Source organism: Bos grunniens, chromosome 15, assembly GCF_055505025.1.
Source record: "Bos grunniens cultivar Pamir isolate PY7600 chromosome 15, Bosgru_T2T1.0, whole genome shotgun sequence".
In the NCBI taxonomy this organism is placed as follows: Eukaryota; Metazoa; Chordata; class Mammalia; order Artiodactyla; family Bovidae; genus Bos; species Bos grunniens.
In genome coordinates, this window is record NC_141179.1 from 74,223,125 (window position 1) to 74,235,310 (window position 12,186).

At 52.5% G+C, this 12,186-nt stretch overlaps 1 long non-coding RNA gene across 2 annotated transcripts in view; it reads left to right on the top strand.

The window, feature by feature from the left end:
• The window catches only part of LOC147358463 (uncharacterized), a 98,837-nt gene that overhangs the window by 18,272 nt on the left and 68,379 nt on the right, over nucleotides 1–12,186 (top strand). The gene's annotated exons all lie outside the window — the stretch shown is intronic.

Here is a 12,186-nt window from a genome sequence, read left to right on the forward strand (position 1 = left end):
CTTCCACTGCTCCATGGCCTGTATTTATTAGACTAGGACTTAAAGAGATGCAAAGCCCATTTTTTACTGTTGGACTATCAGATATAGCAATCCAAGTCTCACAGAGCAGCAGCTAATTTCAAGACTGCTTTAATAATGATAAAAAGTTCAGCTAATTTGAATTCCATTAGATCATCCCCTCCCAATGAATTTGTGATTGAGGTCTCTCTGCCCTCAGAGGTAGACAACTGTCCATCAACGACAAGATCAAGGCCAAACTCACACAGCTATCTTGAAGCACTCCTCTTATTATTATTTATTTTCTCCCCATGATCCAAAGTTCCGATTCTTTTCTATGTAGCTTCTGCTAAACTAAAGCACGCTGGTGTCCTGAGTCCCACCCCACCCTACTGCTTCAGCCTCAGCCCCTAACATGTGCTTGCTCTGGCTTCCTTGTCTTTGCTTAGATCCTTACCATGAAGCCCACTCGAGACACACCCGGGTGACCCTCTAGGTCCCAATTCTCCCAAATGTGCCTTTCATCTGGCAATGCATCGGAAAGCCTATCATCTGGTTCTCCATGCAGTTCAAGTGGCATAGGGTGGGGAAGAAGGCATTTGAAAGAGCTTGCTTCTCGATGATGGAGGTGTGCAAAGAGCAGATATTGTCTTAACTGTTCTGATATTGAACACTGTCATCGCTTTCAGGTGGATAGAGAGTTGAGACTTTTTTGAGTGCTGATGCCGACAAAAGGAAAGGGAGGGGGTGGAATTCTAGTTACTTTTCTTCAGCATGCAAGTGGTCCTTCAAAACATCTCCCTTAAACCTCCAAATATGCTGGCTTCTAAGAAGTGTTTTCCAAGACTGAATGTACCTCTTGATCAGGGTAAGTGATGAAACTTGTATTTAACAGAGGAAGGGGATGGTGGAATAGCTTGTGTTATGCATGCTGTGGCTCATCTCCCCCACTGTGCTAATGGCTTGGCCTCTGAAGTTTTGATAATCAGGAAAAGGATCAGGGATGCCAGTTTCTAAAAGTGTAAAGGAGGACTAGTCAACCCAAATGCAGATTTGCTACTGTTCTCACCTTCAAAGAGCCTTCTAGGTAAACTGGACTGGGGAGTTCCTAACTCCTCCCTGGTACCACCCACAGGACTTCCTTAATGGAGGGGGCAACATGGTTGGCTGTAGCAGCCTGAATGGACAGAAAGTTCCCTGCATCTTCACTTCACACTGGCTGGCTTCAGACAGATCCCTTGAGTTTTGGATGAAGCTGAACCAGCTGGAACTTTCCGGTAGAGAGATTTGGAGAGGGAGGTCTCTTCTCATAGGCAGATAGCCTTGTGGCGAGGTAGGGAGAGGGAGGGAGTGGTGGTGTGCTATATTGGCTCAAGGGACTCTTAGGAGAAATAAATCAATTTCATTGTTCAGGTTACTGCTGAAAAAGTCCCAGATATCTCTAATTCCTAATGATGGAGCTAGAACTAGAACACAGAAAACTGGATATTGGAATCGAAGCAATATGATAGATGTGAGCATGAGTATGGGAACCGCACAAATATAAATATGATCAGATCCTTAGTTTTACAACTTCAAGCTCCAAGACTTTTGCACAAGTCACTTAAACTGCCTTCTCTCCATTTTCTTAGCTTTAAACTCTAGTCCACAGAATTTAGTCCAACTCTTTAGTCCATGGACTTCTCCAGGCCAGAATACTGGAGTGAGTAGCCGTTCCCTTCTCCAGGGGATCTTCCCTGAAGAACCGGGGTCTCCTACATTGCAGACGGTTGCTTTACCAGCTGAGCTACCAGGGAAACCCTTGAAAATAGAAAAAATAAGTAATATTTTGGGATTGATTTAGGTACAACCTAATGGGGTGGGCAACATCATTATAGTGATACCCATAAAACAGCCATAAGCATAAGATCATTTATGTAATAGCACCCAGCACAGTGTCTGGCACATAATAGGTTCTCAAAAACTGTTGGTTTATTCTCCCCCTACCCTGGCCCTTATTTAGGCCAAAATAGTTCTGCTCCCTGATGGAGATGTCTTTAGGCCAAGAGGAATCTCTTTCCTGGATTTCTTCCCTGATAGACTCCCCTTGGTTGATTTCCTAAGAGCTGGATTTTTTTTTTTTTTTTCCCTTCTTCCAAACCCAGTACTTTACCTACTGGCATTTTTCTTGGTGCTTGGAGAGCAGACAAGAGACACGGGTGGGACATTTCTGGGCTTCAGCGACCCTGAAAGAGAGAAGACTCAGTTCTTTCAAGGGCTTTGTGACAGCAGCCTACCCCACAGGCCCTCTGGAGCAGCATTAGGGGAAATGAGTCCTCTTCATGCTTGGGATGCCCAGGGATGGGTTGGCAGTGCAGAAGGCGGTTTTCATCTTGGACAGATTCCATGTCGGTCTATTAATTCTCTGGGTCCTTAGCTTGACTGCTCAGACAGGAATTGGGCACCACAGCCCTTAGCAAAGGATGGCAGGACAGCCTGGAAAGCCAAGGTCACCAGTTCCAGTCCAGGCATGCACCAAAGGATCTGACTGTTGACGCATAGGGCAACCAGAGATGCTATCTGTGAAGGACTAACCTTCTGCAAATGTTTCTGCTGAGTTTCCTAGGTACCCCCAGCCCCTGGTGTAACCACTCAGCTTGATTAGAATAGCAAGACAGAGAAGAGAGGCATTCTCTTGTGGGGGGTGGGGGTTGTGAGGAGAAGCAAAGATACTGAGTCCATCAGACTGCCACAGGTCATGTAATTTTGGTTGCTACTCTCAAAAGTTCTGAGCACACTTCTTCTATTTCCAACTCTGCCTTATTTGTTAGGGTTACATACGGGGTTTGCTGAAAGCTGTTAGGGGTGCCCAAAGTGATCTTGAATGAAGCTGCTTTGGCTTCAACATCAGATACAATAGCAGCCAACTACCACAGAAAGCCTAGAAACAGAAAGCAGCTCACGCAGTTCCAAAGTGTCTCTTCTCTATGTAGTTCGTGTAGTCTTAGAAATAGTGTGGTCACATGAGTTTATGCTTACACATAGCTCATCTCATAGCTCTAAAAACATAGACCTACTCTGTGCCTTTAAAAATACAATCAGCCTAACACTCCCATTAATCCAGTAAGACTTCCTTGAAACACACGATGGGGACGCTTTCTCTGTCCAATGGGCCACATCCAATGATCCCATGTGATAAGCCATTTTCAGTGCAAGAACCCAGGCGGACTCTGTCTCATTGATACTTCTTCTGGCTGCCTGCCTCCCCCACTGCAGCGGCATCCTCACATGCATACATACATGCATTCATGGAGCTAAAAATAAACAGCTGTTGATGGGCTGCCAGAGGGTGTCCTCCGTGCTGAGCAGGCGCCCTCTGCCTTCCTATAGTAGGCAAGGCTTAAGCCACAGACAGGAGTTGAGGGTCCAGGACAGGCTTAAGCTTAAACCAAAATCTCTGAGGCAAGTTACAAAGGCTCAGAGGGCCTGAAGAGGGAGAAGAGAGGGTATTAAAGATCACACTGATTAAAGGTCAGTCCCATGACCGCTCGCTGTCTTTCGGGCCTTGTGCCCCCAATCCTAGTGGTAACCTCTGGAAAATTGTTTATTGGCATAGGGGAAATCACTGACAGGGGATGTTGATAATTAAAGTTGATAAAGGAGACGGACCAGGCATCAGCATGATGTAAATAGCTTTCTGGTCCCCCGCCTCCTCTCCTCCCCTCCTCGGGGCATAAGTTATATGAGCTGGATCTGGGATCCTGTGTAGATTTGGGGAGGGTGATTTGTGTATGTAATTGTATTCCGATCTTCCAATCTGCAAGAATTCTTGCCACCTCCATCACATCCCCAATCAATAAACCCTCTGTCACGCTGAGGTGTGGCATGTCTTCTGCCAAAAACCTCAGATTCAGACACAACACACACTGAGACACACGCTCGCGTGTGCGCACACGCATTCTTTATCACCCTCATGAAACAAGCTCCTTTCAAACTGGTTTAAAAATAGCACTAATCCATTCAGCTCATTTTTCAGGAGCATTATTTTAAGATGAAAAATAGAAGATCCCCTGGTCTTTGAGAGGGAGAAAGGCTAAAGCCTCGCCTAGTCTTAAAAAGTCCTGATAATGTTGCCAGAGACTAAGCCTTTGCAGTCTTTGTTCCATTTTCTCCTCCTCCCATTCAACAAAAGTTGTTTATCGGCTAATACCCTGCCATCTGGGTATTTATAGAGGTGGGTTTCCTTTTCAGGTGGTGGTGCCAGGGCAAAGCTACAGCAGCAAGCCCTTCCCTGTCCCTGGCCTCTCCGTCGGCTCTCCGCTCCCCCCGCCCCCCTGCAGTGACTGGAGGCCGGTGGATTTGTGAATCAGCTTTCTCCTCCCCTACACAGGGGAGCCCCTAAACGCTGCTGGCCATTTGCAAAAGGCTGTGTGTATGTGTGTTTAATTGCAGGTTTATTTGTTCCTGCTCTGGGAAGTCTGTCTGTCTGTAACTTGGATGACTGCTCTCTGGGAAGCTGTAGCTGGCTGATTCCGTGGGCGACCGAGCAGGATGCGTGGGTGCAGGAAACAGAAGAGGGAAAAGAAAGCGGGAGGGAGAGAAAGAGAACGCGAGAGAGAGCGGGAGCCTTAGAATCTGTTATTTGCGTCACTCGAGGAGCCGAGGCTATCTGCCCGACAAACACACAGAATTAATCCGAGTTATAGCCAGAGCTGTCTCCGCTACAGCGGTCAGCTGCGAAAGGGAGGGGAAAGGACGCTCGCTCCGCGTCTGTGCAGAGCCTAGCTTGCCCTCGGCGGCGCAGGGCGTTTGGGGCGGGGGGCTGTCCTGCTGGGCAAGCCCTCGGGGCCCCGCACGCCCGGTGCACACCAGGTTGCAGCCTTCTCTGCAGCTGCCCAGCCCAAGCCTGGGGTGGCGCCCGCCTCGGTCGCCTTGCTTGTTCAGTGGCTGCACCGAACACAAAGCGTTGTCTCTGAGCAGAAGCCTCTTCTCGGCTGAACCAGACCCACCAAAGAGGAGAATCTGCACGTGACGTCAGTAGCTGATGACTGACGCAGGCTGGCAAAGAAGACTCAAGGCGGCTGCTCCGCGCTGCCTTCATGAGTCTATTTTCTCCAACCCCTTCGTAGTGAATTACTAGAACGCAAAACACACACACACACACACACACACAGCGCCTTCAAAGTATACATTTCCAAAGGCGGTGTGTTGCAAACACAGCGAGATTTTGCAAAGCATGGGTGGGAAACGTGGGAAGGGTATGGAGGGTGTTTTTTTTTTTTTTTTCCTTTCCTCATTTGGGAATCTCCAGCGTGGACCGCATTAGACTCTAGAGCTTTTTTTGGAAGCTCCTCTGGGGATGGGGTCTAAGCACCCCACCCCACCCCCATTTCCCAAGCAGTTCTGGTCAATGGAGACCTGCAGCTCTAAAAGAATATAACCACTCCAAAGCCTTCTGGTTGGGGAGACAGTGAGGAGCTTGCAACAGGCGGAGGCAGACGGGAGTTAACGGGAGGGAGGGAGAACACAAGCAATATTTGGGTGTTTTTCTGTTTTGAAAAAATCATCTGCAGTAATGTAAGGGAGTGTGGTGGTGCAGGGAAAAGTGGGGAGGGGGCGCTTAATTCACATCTAATGTTTTGGACGTAACGTTCCAGCGAAATGCCTTTGTGTGTGGAGGTTTTTTCAGTACTTGCTAAAAATAGCATCAGGGTTTGATCGTGTTCCAGAAATAGACCGAGGGCTGCACTGGGATAAAAAGCCAGCGCGGGTGGAAGAAAACCTGGACATCACCGCATTCCTCCCCCCGCCCCCAACTATGTCTGGAAATTAATTGTTGGATTTTTCCTCTCCTCTCTTCTGTCTCCCTCTCTCTCTCCACTTTCTCTTCCCACCCCTGTGTTTCTCTTTCTCTCTCTTAAGGAGTTCCCGTTTGGGTAAGTAATATTATGTCATGTGCATGCCGCAGACTGTGAGTATGAACTGAGGCTTACTTTGTGCATGCCCTGGGGTTCTTTTTTGGCTGCCTTTTCACCCCTTTTCTAAAGAGAAGGGTGGGACTGAGTAGGGGGTGAGGGGTATAGCTGTGTGTGTGCATAATGAATTTGGGGCTGCATGAAAAGGAACCGAAAGGGGGAATTCTTGCAGAGCCGGGAATCACCCTGACCAATCTCTGAATCAATAGCTGCAACTCTCTCTCTCTCTATGGGTCGGCGCTGTTGAGCCCGGTTCTCTCGACTGCCCCCCTCCCTTCCCCATTTTCTCTGTCTTAAAGGGTGTCCAGATACGACTTAATGGGCCATCTCTCCGCGAGATTAATGGAGACGATGCGATATAGATTAAAATTGCATGGTGGGGCTGGGAGGTAAATGAAGGAAAAATCCGCGTTCCTTTGACAAACTTCCCTGCTCGCTCCGGTCCGGGAGCTGGAGGACCGCGACCCTGGCGGATCCCGGCTGGCCCAGGGCGCGGTAGCTGTCCATGGAAGGCAGGTGCTGAAAATTCCTTGGTCCTTGGCGAGTTCAGCTCCGAGCGCCAGGGGGCGGGGTTGGCGCCAGTTGCCGATAGCCCCGCCCTGAATGCAGAAGAGGGATACGGAGAGGAGAGGGTTAAGGATGTTCAAAGAGGATAGTCGTGACTTCGGTGAGAGCTTTGGGGAAAAGGAGGGGTGAGTGGGAAGGCAAGGGAAAAAAATGTAAAGGAGGGGGTGCAAAGTGTTAGATTCGAGGATGAGCCAAGGCCCAGCGCTCCAGGAACCGCAAGCCGGTGGTTTACCGGCTTTCTCTGCAGAGGCCAGGCACTCTCTGGGTCTCCATTCCCAGGCGCCCGCACCTTCCCGCCAGTGGGTTTGAAAGATTTCTCTCCAGTGATGGTCCCTTTCAAATAAGAGGCTATAGGGTTACTCTATTCGGACTCTCGTCGCTCCCACTTCATATCCCCCACGTTCCCACATTCTGCAGTTCTTGGGAGATGTGTAAAGATGTGTCTGTGCGTTATGGCATTTTTCTTACTATTCCCTTTCCTTCGCGTCCTAGTCATGGGAGCCCCAAATGAGTTGGTGGAATGAATGAATTAGAAGCCAAACCAAAGCACAGGAGTTGCTGGTGCGATGCGCAGAAAATCCAGGCTTGGGAACATCGCCCAGCGCCTTCAAGCCAAAAATGCCAAAGGGTTTCTGAAAAACCGGGTCTGAAGGAAACTAGGGAGGGAGGGGGTTCTTCTCCAAGTTCCCAAATGTTATTGGGGAGACCATCAACTCCCTGGGGTTATGGGGTTGACACAACGTGATATGCACTGCAGTCAACTCCAGTGACTTTAGTTAAACCTGGAGCCAGACAGGTGAAGAGGGAGGAAGGTTATCAGAGGCCAGAGTTGGGGGGGGGGGGCGCGGCGGGTAGGAATAAACATCACTGGGGCACACAAAGACATCCTTGCTGATTAACTCCTCGGGGAGAAATAATAAAAATGCATCCTCAAATTGGCCCACAAGGGTGGGCTGTAGACAGTGGCTGGGGTCGGGGGGTGGTGGTGGTGAAGCTATCTTGTAAATCTGCAGTAAGCTTGTGTGCATGCAGGGATATTTTCTATACCTGTAATAATAATAGAGGGGGGGGGGGAAAGGACAGTGAGGTAAGTATCTGTGAGGTCTGGCCTTCAACTGAAAGAGGAGAGCCCAGGTACTCCATCCTAACGCACTAACAGCCTATGGCTTCAGTGACCTCCCCCCCCCCACCCCCCAACTCAGGGCACCAGAGGCGCAGCCCTGGGGTGCGGGCTGGGGGTCGAGTTATTTTTACTTTAGAAGTAGTCTCTCTGGGAAGATTCCCTTGCTGAGACAGTATTCGTCAACTCATAATAGTAACAAGGGCTGTTACTGATGTTGTGGAGAATAACGCAAATAACTTCAACCCACATTTCGTCTTGACAATTCAGCTCAAACCAAAGCCGCTCGCAGCCTCCCGGCCCACCCCTCGGCCTCCTCGTCACTCACCCGTACCCACTCGTTCCCTTTCCCAAGCCTCGCTCCTCTCAGCCCCACAAGTTGCGTGGTTATGTTTACAAATTCTACCACATATGCAAAGGCAAGAGCTTGGGTGGGGGGGCGGCGCTAGGAGGGATGGCAGCGCAAAAAAACATATGCAACACGTGGAGCGGTGGCAAGGGGGGTCATTAAGGGGAAAGAGAGGACGCCCCATATCCTCATTTCCCCCCCCCCCCGACCCCTCTCCTCATCGCTTGGCACAATGCACAAGTTTACCCCCGAACTAGATCCTATTAAATAATTCAATGGTAGCTGTGTAATTTTGGTTGGAACCAGCACGGATTCCCAAGTCGTGACTGCAAAAAGTGAGTAATGCGCGCTGGCTGCGTCATGGCTCTAGTCACAGTTCATTCCGAACTGAGAAGGAATCGTGACTTCGCCTGGAGACGTCCCCTACAAGGGAGACGGGGAGCGGGGGGTGGGGGGGGGGACAAGCCGGTGTGGGGGGGTAAGGGAATGGAGGTGGGGGGGAAGACCTATCCAATGAAAACCGCTGCCAGGGGGACTTTTGAACTCCGCCGCTCGCTGTCTGGCTCTCCCCTCTCGGCCCGGTGCACCTCTCTCCACCCTCCCCCTCGCACCCTCCTGGCCGGCGCGCTTGCCAGCGCGCTCGCTCGCTCGCTCTCCCGCGACCCGACGAGTCCTCAACAAGTTGGAGGAAGGCAGGAACGCAGGGGTTAAGCTCGGAGAGCCGCAATTACCAAGATCGTGACCCTCCCACACAGTACAGTAACTTATATACTTACCTGGAAGAGCCCGCTCTACCGCTGGGCCAACACCCGTTGGGGGCGGGGAAGGGCGGGAGGGGAGCGGGCCGGTTGGAGAGGGGCTCCTCCAACGCTGGCTGCAGTGCGGACCGGACCGGCGCGCTCCAGGGACCTGGGGACCCAGGTAAGGAGAAGGGGTGACGGTGCACAGGTCGGCCGGCGGTCGGTCGGCTCAATGGTCGTCTGAGTAGAACTTTTTTCTTTTATTTCCCACCCCCCAGGGGGCCGTGCCGCCGCTGCAGCGGCAACGGACTGTGGAGCCCCCTCTGGCGCGGCGGACGCGCCGACGCTCGGAGGGTGTGTGCGTGCGTCTGCCGGTCGCCGAGCCGAGGGGACGCCGTGGGAGGGTGGGAGGGTCGCGGAGCTGCCGGAGGGTGATGGATGGGCGGAGGGGGTGGGCCAACACAGACTTGGAGAAGGTCTAGCTGGATTTTCTCTGGGCAAGCTTAAGCCAGAGCTTGCGTGTGCGCCCGCGCCCGCCGGCACGTCGATTCCAGGGTGGCAAAGAACAAATATGGCAACTTTTCGCCCCAAGTTCTGGCGATGTTTTGCAACACCCCACTTAAGCTGAATCTTTCCTCCCCCAGGGGGACTACCCTCGGGGAGGGAGGTGGTCCAAACGTTCCTTTGCCCAAATCCTTCTTGGACTGTGATGGGGCGGGGTGGGTGGGGGGAGGGGAGGAAGACCAGACTGGGGAAGAGTGGCGCTGCCCTGGGGAGAAGGAGGGCCACCCCTCAAAGTTTGACTACGTTGGATGGTGGAGGGGGCCTAAAGGGAGAGAGGGAAGAGGGAAGGAGGGATAACGTAGGAAAGAGATCTCCCTCCTCCTTCCACCCTGGTCTCCCTTCCCCTCCCCTCTCCTTCCTCCAGCAGAGGGTGGAATCTCCCGACGTTGTGGGAGCCGGCGGTCGGAGAGGGGCTCGCCTCTTATTGTTCCCCTCAACATTCTGCAGAATGGGTAGGGAGTGCGGGGCGGGGGCTGGAGGGTGGGCTGCAGCAATGAAAGGGCACCCGAGGCAAGTGGGACATTAGACACGGAACATCTAGACGGGTTTGGGGGGGGGGGGCGGCTAGGGTACGGAAGGAGGGACTTCACCCTGCCTATCGAGCCTCCAGAACTTTACGGGGAGTGGGGTTCAAGCCATCCTCCTTTTTTTTTTTTTTAAAGAAATAGGCTGACTACTGTGCAGTTTGGGTATATTTTCTGTTTATCTTGGCCTGTCATTTTACGTCTGAATCTCCTGGCTTAGGTCCTGTTGGGAGAGGTCGCTCTCTTGAACCCTGGCCCAATATCTCACGCCCTCGCCTGGGCTGGAATGGGGCAGGGGGGCTTGGCCAGATTTTTTGCAACAACAATATTTTAACGTGTTCCAGTCTGGGTTTTGTTAAATAATTAGAAATGGAAATATTTTTTTCCTCCCTCCCCCTTCTGGAAAAAAAAAAAAAAAAAGGAAATGTGAGCTCTCTCCTGATTGGTGGGTGACGATTTTAGTCCGCACCAATGAGCTGGCGGCCTCGTCTGTATTTATTTAGTGCTCTGGGGGAGTTTTTCTCTTTACGCAGCGCCTGTAGTCACGGCTGGAACCTCTGCTGGGGGACTAGGAGGGACAAGAGGGGGTTCAGGGGGAATCCGAACTGTACCTGTTCAGAGATCCGCGACCTTGCAGCCAGGGCTGGCGGAACCCTGAAAGGGGAAAGAGGGTGACAGGACAGATAGGCGGAGAGGCTCAGGGTGCTGGGGTACCGGAGAGGGGGTGGAGGCTGGGCTCCGGGATCCCTGGTCCCCTCTGTGCTCCTCCTCTCGCCCTACACACACCTCGCTCGAGGCTGTTGCGGGCTGTGTTGGGGGATCGCGGACGGTGTGGAGAAATGGAGGGGTTGGGCGAGGGGTTCGAGGAGGGACGAGAGTCGGGCGGGCGGCGCGCGGGGTGGGAAGGCTGAGCCGCGTTGGAGCGCGCTGGGGAGACCCAGCCTGCTCGGCTCCGGGGTTCGGAGACATCCTGGGCTGAAGGCGGCGGCGGCGGACTGAAGAAGCCGGCAGACTCTGCCCTTCGCGAATCTTTTTGCGGTCTGGGCTTGCTGTACATAACTCAATAGCCGGAAGCCCTTACCCCAAAAAGCATTCGCGGAGGGCGCACTCGTCGAGAAGACGGCAGCCACCAGCGATCGCCGAAGTCCGCACCTTCCCGAAACGGCTTAGTCCGAGCCTTTCCCAGCCCTCTCCCCGTTTTCCACGGAAGAATCAGTCCTTTACCTCGCGTCCTTCCCGCGCTCCCTGAGGCTTTGGTCACCCGCCTGTCCTCCGCGCAGGTCCCCCACCCCCAACTTTTTAATCCACTTTGTATCACAGGGGGAATCGGAGCAGGCAGTGTGCGTAATGTTTTCTGAGAAGTGGGAAGAAGCTGAAATACAATAAAAGTTTACACAAGTTGTGTCTCCCCCCCCCACCAACAACCTCCGCCCACACCCCAAATAAGCCCATTCACCCACTGCAAAAAAAAAAAAAAAGGAATCTGGTCTTAGGGCCAAATCGGTACCTGGAATATGAATCAGTTTAGGACATTTTCTGGTTATTTTTGACCCATATGATCCAACTCTGCAATATAGGGGTGGGGAAGCCCTTGAGGGAGAGGCGGGAAGCCCTCAGCATCCCCTTTCCTAGTGGGGGACCCCGAGGTGAGGTGAGCCGCGGTGAACTGGGCAGCTCCGAAAAAGAGGGAAAATACCCAGGCACCGCCCGCTCCCCGGAGTCCCTTCTTCCCCCCACACCTGCTTCCAACCTAATTTGAAGAGTTTTGCAGCCTCAGGTCCCCCCCTATCTCGCCTTGCTCAAAACTAAGTAACACAGAAAGGGATAAAACATGTGAAAACTGGGGAAAACCCCGCAGAGAAGGAGCATTTGAGAGATGTGGTTGCACCCGAGTCAGCAGCTCAGCAGTGGCAACAGCAGCGCAGTCCTGGCCTCTAAAGAGGTGCCCCGTCCTGGGAAACGAAGCAGAGCTGCAGGGTTGGGGATCAGCTCTGGGTACCCCCCTCCTCACCTCCCCTTCCACTGCTTGCAGTCGTGACCGCTTGGGTTACAAGTGGCAAAGACCAGGCCTTCACCATGCTCTGCGCCCCCCACGTTCTTCGTCAGCTAGAAACACTGCTAGACGCCCTTAGGGACTGAACCAGAAGGACACACAGACACACGGAGGCCCAGAGGGATGGACACGGCTAGAGGATGAGTCTAGGGATATAAGAGTCCGAGACCCGAGGGCTGCGAAGCTTCGCATTTTCGGGGAGGGCCTGAATTTCCCCCCTGCACCCCAATCACCATTCTCCCAGCAAACTAAACGCCCACCATCATTCCCTTCTCCCTGAGCCAAGCGTCCAGAGTTTACCCTCTCCCGCAGGAGGAA